Below are 9,077 nucleotides of genomic sequence, written 5' to 3'. Positions count from 1 at the left end.
ATGAATTTAATAACAATAAAGAAGAATGTTGTTATAAAAGTGATATGGAGTGATTTGGGAAAATTTATAATTGATTTTTATTTATTTACATGTATTTCTCATTTAAGAATATTTCCTCAAACAAGTAGTAACTACTAAAACAATGAGATTCCTACTACAGCCAACTGAATAATATTTTTAATAACAGAAGAATAATCTCATTAAATGCACTCAATTATTTTTCTTTAAAGTCAAAAGTTTAACTTCTGTCATTTCTTAAAATTTTCACAATAAAATTTCAGAACTTTTATTGCATAAAATTAAAATGCACATTAGATAAACCTAAGTCCAATAATTTTCCTCCTGTGGAGTGTACCTGGTCCCTGTAAAGAATAGAATTGTAGAATATGATGAAGCTTTCTTTAATCCATTTATAGCATTTTAACCTGGTAGACACAATAAATGGAAAGAAGTAAGAGATAGTGGTAAGAAAACTGAAGAGCACAGGTTTTGGCAATCAAGGAAATATTTAGACATGGGAAGTATTCATGAAGGTATACGGTACAGAATGTTTGGAATTTCAAATGCCACTGAAAACTGGAAGCTTAAGTCATATGATTTTCCATCTTTACCCTTATAATCTTTTGCAAAAATCAGAAATGATAAAAGGTAAAAATTAAAATCACAGCTAATTTTTGTATGATTAAATCATTGGATGGTCAAATATTCATTACTAATAAAAATAATCAAAATACTATATATGCTAAAGTGAAAGTAAAGTTAGTTGGTTGTCTATCTCTATCTCTATATTTTATATCTATATTTCTCACCTCTCTCTCATCATTCATCTATCTATATCTTACTTTGTATCTACAATATGATATGTATGCATCTATCTATCTATCTATCTATCTACACCTATCATCTGTACCTATCATCTGTTTGTCTATATATCTATTCTACAGAGAAGAATACTGCTCAATTTTGCCATGTAGTTTATGTTAAAGTTATTAAACTTGAAAAGTTTATTTCTAATATATATTTATGTGAGTGGGACACAGACACACAGCTTCAGTTATTTATTTGATAATACAATAGATTAAAAGAAAGGGTTCTAAAGAAACAACAGTTTTCTTATTGATTCTGAGTCAACTTTATATTATTAAAAAATAAAGTAAAAACAAGACTCTCTTTAACTCTCAAATTGCTTCAATTAATATAGTCAGGAGAATAGACTTCCTGGTGAAATGTCATCTTCGTTTGGACAGATTCGAGGTCTAGAACAGTGGTGAGGAATATTTACGCTAACACTTACTTGGTGTGCAGCATAGAGTGGTTAATTAGTCAGTGCCAACTGAAAGCAGGTGTAAACAATTATGTGAAAATGATTGACAAGTGAAGGGAGTCCTGCTGAGCATGGCTTGACCAGAAGAAAGTGGCATGTTCCCTGATTATTAGTGTGTCTACTCTGCACTTCCATGCCTGAATAATGCATGCACTGAATGCCCTTAATTTAATGAAACCTAGCATATTCATGTGTGTGTGTGTGTGTGTGTGTGTGTGTGTGTGTGGCTCATATGTGTATTCTTAAGAACCTTATGGACCCTCTAAAGGGTTCTACTAAAGGTTGCCCTCTAAATCTTATGAACATAGTCAAGAATTTTCCCTTTGCAGAAGAAACTTAATATTCTTGCTCCTTTAAAAAAAAAACATAGTTGCACTATATATTTAGCTATTTTGTCAATGTTGTATATTCTCTTTTGAGTCACTGAATTTTAAGACATTCTATTATACCAGAGGTAGTACTTTTAACTCAAAGTGTTGCTTATATTATAGTAAATTTGTAACTTTATGTAACATGTATAAAGAGACCATCCATTCTACAAATGAGTGTTTGACTTGGTTATAGCTCTTTTTTACTGGATTCTTTTGCCATTTCCCTGCTGCCATAAACATGTCCCTGAAGAATCAACTTTATTCAGACAAGAATGTTTGCCTTCCTTTTTTAAAACCAGAAAGCTAGCTGGCTTATAATGAATCCTAAATAAGTCTATAAGCGTTAGTATTGTTCAGAGATAAAAATCAGAACACCAGCAACAAACACCACAACTTTCCTGAATATCCATATGCAAGTTTCTCTTAGATATATACCAACAATGTTCAAAAATTTGTTCCCTGTCTTAGGAGGTCTTATACTATCATAGAAGAGTACTCGAGACTAGATAATTTATAACACAGAGATATGCTATTCTTACAGGGTAGATCTTAGGAACTGTAAGATGATCGGGCTCAAAACTTTTCAGGGTCTTTTTTCCATTTATCAACCTTTGGTAGAAAAAGATAAAGATAGATGATAGATAGATGATAGATAGATGGATGGGTGGATAGATAGATAGATAGATAGATAGATAGATAGATAGATAGATACTTAACCTCATAGTGAAGTGACCCATTTAAGGCTGAACCCTAATGACCTAATCAGTTACTAAATCTCTGCTTTCTATATCATTGCTCTGATAGTTTAGATTTGGAAAAACACATATAAAGTTCCCAATTTCTGGTACTAGTTCTCCAAAATCATATCTGTCTTATACATAGATTATCTTTATTTTTATCCCTACAACCACAAAACTTAAAAAAAAAATTTTATCGGTTAATTTATTTATTTACATTTAAAATGTTATCCCATTCCCAGTTTCCCTTCCACAAACCTCCATCCACTCTCCCTCCCCCTGCCTCTATGAGGGTGCTCCTCCCCCCACCCTCCCACTCCTGCCTCAGCACCCTAGCATTTCCCTACACTGGGTCATTGAGCCTCCACAGCACCGAGGGGCTCCCCTCCCAGTGACGCCTGATAGGACCCAGTAAGGCAGTCCTCTGCTACACATCTAGCTGGAGCAATGGGTCCCCCCATGTGTACTCTTTGGTTGGTGGTTGTAAGGAGCCGTCCTCACATTCGCCATTATAAGATGGCACTGACACCTGTGTTCTAAGTAGTAAACAAACCATCTGCACATGTGCTGGGGTAGTTTCCCACCCCATGTGCTCTGCCTTTCCCGTGACNACAACTCTGGCTGATGGGCTGCAGCCAATCAGGGAGTGACACGTCNGAGGCGGAGGACAGTCCTCCATAAAAGGGAGGGGGCTCCGCCATCTCTCTCTCTCTCTGGCTCTCTTCTCCACTGGCTCCTGATGGGGTAAGCAATAAAGCTTGTGCCGCAGAAGATTCCGGTTGCCCTGAGTGTGTTCTTACCAGGGGGAACAGAAGCGGCGGGCAACAAATGGTGCCGAAACCCGAGAGCTACTACATCACGGGGAAGGAGCGGTTAATGAAGTGTTCCCGCAAAACAGACTGTTGAGAAGGATCCGGCATGGGTTCAGAACTCTTCAGCTGGGGAATGGAGCGGAACCAGAACTGTGGGGATGGGACGCGAGTTACAGCTTTACAAGGTATGTCTGGTCTTGAACTTTCTCTAGTGTTAAAAGTCCTTTTATTTCTTTTCACATGTCAACAAGTGGTTAAGACAGGGTGGAGAATTCTGGACAAAATTCAAGACAGTCTATCAGAAGTAAAGCGGGGAGAGAGAGCAGGAAAAAAGAGAAAGCATGGCGCGCCAAATAAGTATACAGGCCTTTCCACGGGTCTTGAACCCAAGGAAAAGTTAATGTCAGGGAAGAATACTTGGGGAGAGATTAGAAGGAAATAGGAGAAAAAAGATGAGTTTAAAGAGCTAGTTCTTAGTAGCTGTGAATCAGATAAAGAAATTAGCCCTTCTGAGGAAACAGACTTAGAGGAGGGAGCAGCTCGTTATGAGAGAGAAATGCGAGCTTATAGGTCAAGAAAGAAGCCAAAAGCGGCTGGCAAAGGCCAGCTTGCTGCTCGGCCTCTGGGCAGTCGGCTTCAAGGTCATAGTGCACCTCCGCCCTATGTGGAGCCCCTGCCCTGCATAGTGCGTCGGCAGTGTGCAGAGCAACAGTGCGCAGACTCGTTCATTTCAAGAGAGGCACAAAGGAAGATACAACAGGCATTTCCAGTCTTTGAAGGAGCCAAGGGTGGGCGTGTTCATGCTCCGGTAGAGTACAGGCTTGCCGGCATGGCACTAACTCCTGCCGACTGGCAAATGATTGCAAAAGCCACTCTCCCCAATACGGGGAAATATACGGAATGGAGAGCTCTATGGAAAGAGGCTGCACAAACGCAGGCCCGAGCAAATGCTGCCGCTTTGACTCCAGACTGCTTGTGGACGTTGTACATCGTGGTGCGCACTAGGCTCCGCACCACGATGTACAACGTCCACAAGCAGTAAAAGGGAGGGGGCTCCGCCATCTCTCTCTCTCTCTGGCTCTCTTCTCCACTGGCTCCTGATGGGGTAAGCAATAAAGCTTGTGCCGCAGAAGATTCCGGTTGCCCTGAGTGTGTTCTTACCAGGGGGAACAAAAGCGGCGGGCAACAGGTGGTTTAGTCCCTGGGAGCTTTGGAGAGTCTGGTTAGTTGATATTGTTCTTCCTATGATGTTACAAACCCCTGCAGCTCCTACAGTCCTTGCCCTAACTTCTACATTGGGGTCCCCATGCTCAGTCAAATGTTTGGCTGTATACATCTGCATCTGTAATGGTCAGGTTCTGGCAAAGCCTTTCAGGGGGCAGCTATCCCAGGCTCCTGTCAGTAAGTGCTTCTTGACATCAACAATAGTGTCTCGGTTTGATGTCTTCAGAAAGGATGGATCCCTAGGTGGAGCAGTCTCTGGATGGCCTTTCCTTCAGTCTCTGCTCTACTCTTTGTCTCTGCATTTCCTTTTGACAGGAGGAGTTCAACCAGAGGCCGTGCTTATCCACTGGGTATGGTTTCTACAGGTTCGATCTCTCCTTTCTTGGGTATTTTGGGCAATGTCCTCCCTGTTGGGTCCTGGGAAGCTATTGGGTCCCTGGCATCTGAGACTTTCTAGTGGCTACCCCAATTTCCCCTCCCCCACTGCTACGCACCTCCTTTCAAATTCCTGACTCTCTGCACTTCTCCCCTATCTCCTTCCATATCTGAACTGTTTTTCCCTTTTCCTTCCCTCTGCTCCCTCTCCCCCTCTACTTTTCAGAGATTATTTTCCCCCTCCTGAGTAGGACTGTAACATCCACACTTTCGAGTGATCGTGTTTCTTCTTGGATTTCATATGGTCTGAGTTGTATGGATATTCTGAACTTCATTTTAGCTAATATCCACTTAGTGAGTACATACCATGTGTGTTCTTTTGCGACTGGGTTACTTCACTCAGAATGATATTCACAAAATCTTAACTCATTCCAGCTCTAATTGCAAAGCTGTAAAATAGCTCTCTTTGACTCCATGTTCCTCATCTTCAGTACACTGAGGTATGTCTTATTCTTATATCTATGAGATGCTCGTGGTTTTGTACAGTGGTATGTCTTATGCTTACGAGGTGCTCATGACTTTGTACAGTGATATGACTGATATGTCTTATGCCTACAAGATGCTCATGGCTTTGTGGACTAAGTCTACTCATAAATTCTCAGGAGTTGAAAACTTGTGCCCATGGATTTCCAGATAACAGTTAAATACTGATTACTTTGTTTCTGCGATCAATGTGGAGGCCCTGCCCCAATGGATCTATGAAGAATTTGCCTTACTAAAACTTTTGTAGGACAGCCCCAGTTTCATAAATATCTTAGTATATCATCATGCTAAAATTATTTCCATTAAGGACTCTCCAATTATACCTTTGTATGTTTTTCTTCCTTCCTTCTTCCTTCCTTCCTTCCTTCCTTCCTTTCTTCCTTCCTTTCTTCCTTTCTTTCTTCCTTCCTTCCTTCTTTCCTTCCTTCCTTCTTTCCTCTATTTCTCTTTCTTTCTCTCTTTTTTTCCTTTCTTTCTCTCTCCTTCTCCCTTCCTCCCTCTCATCCTCACTCACTTCCCCTCCTTTCTTCCATCTTCCTTCCCTCCCTTATCTCCCTGAATTAAATCATCACTGCCTATATGCACAGGCACATGGAATCATATATTATGTTATGGATAACCTTCTAGTAGACACATATCTAAAGAAAATCCATCCTCACTACCTCAGATGCCATTGATGAATTGCCTAACTTTCCTTGGCTATGAATGTGTTATCAGAAGCCATTCCCAACTCCATGCTAGAATTTTTAATTAACTTTCTCTTGTGCTGGTCTTGTGTAGGTAACCATAGCTGCTGTGAGGTCATGTGTACAACATTCCATGTCATATGCAGAGGCCATTGTTTCATACCATTCCTCTCATTCACTGACACATTCTTTCAATCCTCTCTTTTACAATTTCTTTGAAACTTGGTAGTAAAATTATCAACACATACATACATACATATATACATACATCCCATCTATATCTTAGCACTCACAGTTGTTTATTATCAGTACTTTGAGCAGCAATGCATCTTTGCATTAAGCACTGCACCTTGAAATATGATGCTTCTTTGACCCATACTTGGAGCAGAATAAATTTATAGCAATAAGCATAAATATTTAGGAGTAATTTTTATAAAATGACCATAAATATGTCCTCCTGTAGGACTTATGATTTCCATAGTCAAGGATTTTGTCCATGTTTACAATATTAGACATGAATTCTTTTCTGTGGAGAAGTCCTCAGATCAAATTGAGAATGCTGTTAGTTCCTTCTTAGAATGGGGAACAAAATACCCATGGAAGGGGTTACAGAGACAATGTTTCAGAGCAGAGATTGAAGTAAAGAACATCCAGAGACTGTCCCACCCGGGGATCTATCCCATAAAGAACCACCAAACCCAGACACCATTGCACATGCCAGCAAGATTTTGCTGACAGGACCATGATATAGCTCTATCTTGTGAGGCTATGCCAGTGCCTGGCAAATACAGAAGTGGATGCCCACAGTCATCTATTGAATGGAACACAGGGTCCTCAATGAAGGAGCTAGAGAAAATACCCAAGGAGCTAAAGGGGTCTGCAACCCTATAGGAGGAACAACAATATGAACTAACCAGTACCCTCCAGAGCTTGTGTCTCTAGTTGCATATGTAGCAGAGGATGGCCTAGTCGACCATCAATAGGAGGAGAGACCCTTGGTCTTGCAGATTATATGCCCCAGTACAGGGGAGTGCCAGGGCCAGGAAGTGGGAGTGGATGGGTTGGAGAGCAGGGCAGGGGGAGGGGATAGGGCATTTTCAGGATAGCATTTGAAATTTAAATGAAAAGAAAAAAAAAAGAATGCTGTTGGTTATTCCCATGAACTATTTCACCCATGCCACTGTGTCAACTGTGGGCACAACTTGCCTGGCAAGTAAGTATTGTACCATGAAGGTCTAATTGGTGTCTTTTCTCCAACAGCCTGAATAACACATGTTGGCAGAGAGAGTTTCCTCACCAGTGGAAGATCGACTTTTTGAATCTTGCAGCCAAAGACTGTGGTATCATAGAAATAGGTTACTATCGTCTAGTTAGAGTGGATAGTCAAGAGCAATTACAATCGCCTTATTATTTGGGGTGCCCCCTGAATCCATCCAACTAATATTTCTTTAGGAGGTACTCCATACCTGGAACTGGGATTTTCATTTCATAACCTATGTCTTCTTGAAGCACTATTGTTGACTACTAGGAGGTTCTTCTGTTATGTTCTTTCCACAATGCCCTTAGACATGAATATATTTCTGTTGAATATATAATATAATTGAAGCACATAGTAAAGAATGCTTCACTCTACTTTTGCAGAGTTTCCTCATTTCTGTTTGAGACATTGTAAAACTGCTCTTGGTACTTTTATTCCTTCCAGTATATATTCATGACTTTATGGCATCTGAGGTAGTGAGGATGGATTTTTTTTTAGATGTGTGGTAATAGATAAAAAAAAAAAAGGAACTGCTTATCTCCAGAGTCTTCACTTGAATTCTTACAAATATCTTATTTACAAACATCTATACATTTTTGTATGCTCCTTCACACTGTTCCAACCTCCCCTTATTATACAGTTCCTAAGTCATGCAATTGGGTTTATCTTATCAACAGGCTCTCTTCTCAGCACTAATTTTCGGCATTGGTGTGCTCTGTGACCCTCTAACAGAGTAGAGTTGATAAAGAACAAAGATTAGCTCCTACAGTTCTGGAGGCTGGGGATTTCCAGATAAGTGGGCTTGGATCTGTAAGTATATATCTGTATGTATGCATGCATACATGCATGTATTTATGTATCTTTATCATCTATCTATCTATCTATCTATCTATCATCTATCTATCTATCTATCTATCTATCTATCTATCTATCTATCTATCTATCTATCTAAAAAGCATAAATCTATCTATAGTTTAGTTAGGTTTACTTTCTTGTTTGTTTGTGTTTTTGATTTAAGTTTTATTGCCTTATGATGAGAAAAGATATATCATTTCAATTGGCTGGGTCCTCTCTTATCAATCACTAATTAAGAAAATGCCCTACAGCAGGACATTATGGAAACATTATTTTCAATTGCAATTTCCTTCTTTCAGATGGCTCTAGGTTGTGTCAAGTTGACACAGAAGTAACCGGGATATACATGCATAAATACATACATACATACATACATATCTACATACATACACACATACACACACACACAAATATATATATACACACACATACATACATACATACATACGTACGTATGTATGTATGTATGTATGTATGTATGTATGTGTGTGAGAGAGAGAGAGAGAGAGAGAGAGAGAGAGAGAGAGAGAGCGAGAGAGAGAGCTCCAAGAGAATACATGTAGAAGAGAGGGAGATGGAAGGGAATGGTCAAACTCATCTTTTTATCATGAGTCCTTTTTTTTTGTTTGTTTGTTTGTTTTGTTTTGTTTTGTTTTATTACAACTGTACCACTCCTGTGAAAATGTAATTAAAATGTGAAATTAACCTGTTCAGGAAGGGACAGTCTTCATGTCCTAATTCCTATAAATTCCTATAAAACTTTTTCTTTTTCAAATTGATGTAGTAAGATATTGTTTCTAGTTAATATTTTTTTGGAAATATATTTAAAACTTAGAATTCCATAATATAGTACAAAAATCTATAAGTCTTCTTGGATTTTAAAATTAATAGC

General features: G+C 39.2%; 1 pseudogene; it reads left to right on the top strand.

The window, feature by feature from the left end:
- The first annotated feature begins 3,172 nt into the window (after window positions 1-3,172).
- LOC110311316 lies at window positions 3,173-8,520 on the top strand (annotated as a pseudogene).
- The last annotated feature ends 557 nt before the right edge of the window (window positions 8,521-9,077 follow it).

This window comes from Mus caroli, chromosome 16 (assembly GCF_900094665.2).
Source record: "Mus caroli chromosome 16, CAROLI_EIJ_v1.1, whole genome shotgun sequence".
Classification (NCBI taxonomy): Eukaryota; Metazoa; Chordata; class Mammalia; order Rodentia; family Muridae; genus Mus; species Mus caroli.
Note: the sequence above shows the minus strand (reverse complement) of the source record. Positions and strands in the feature narration are given on the sequence as shown.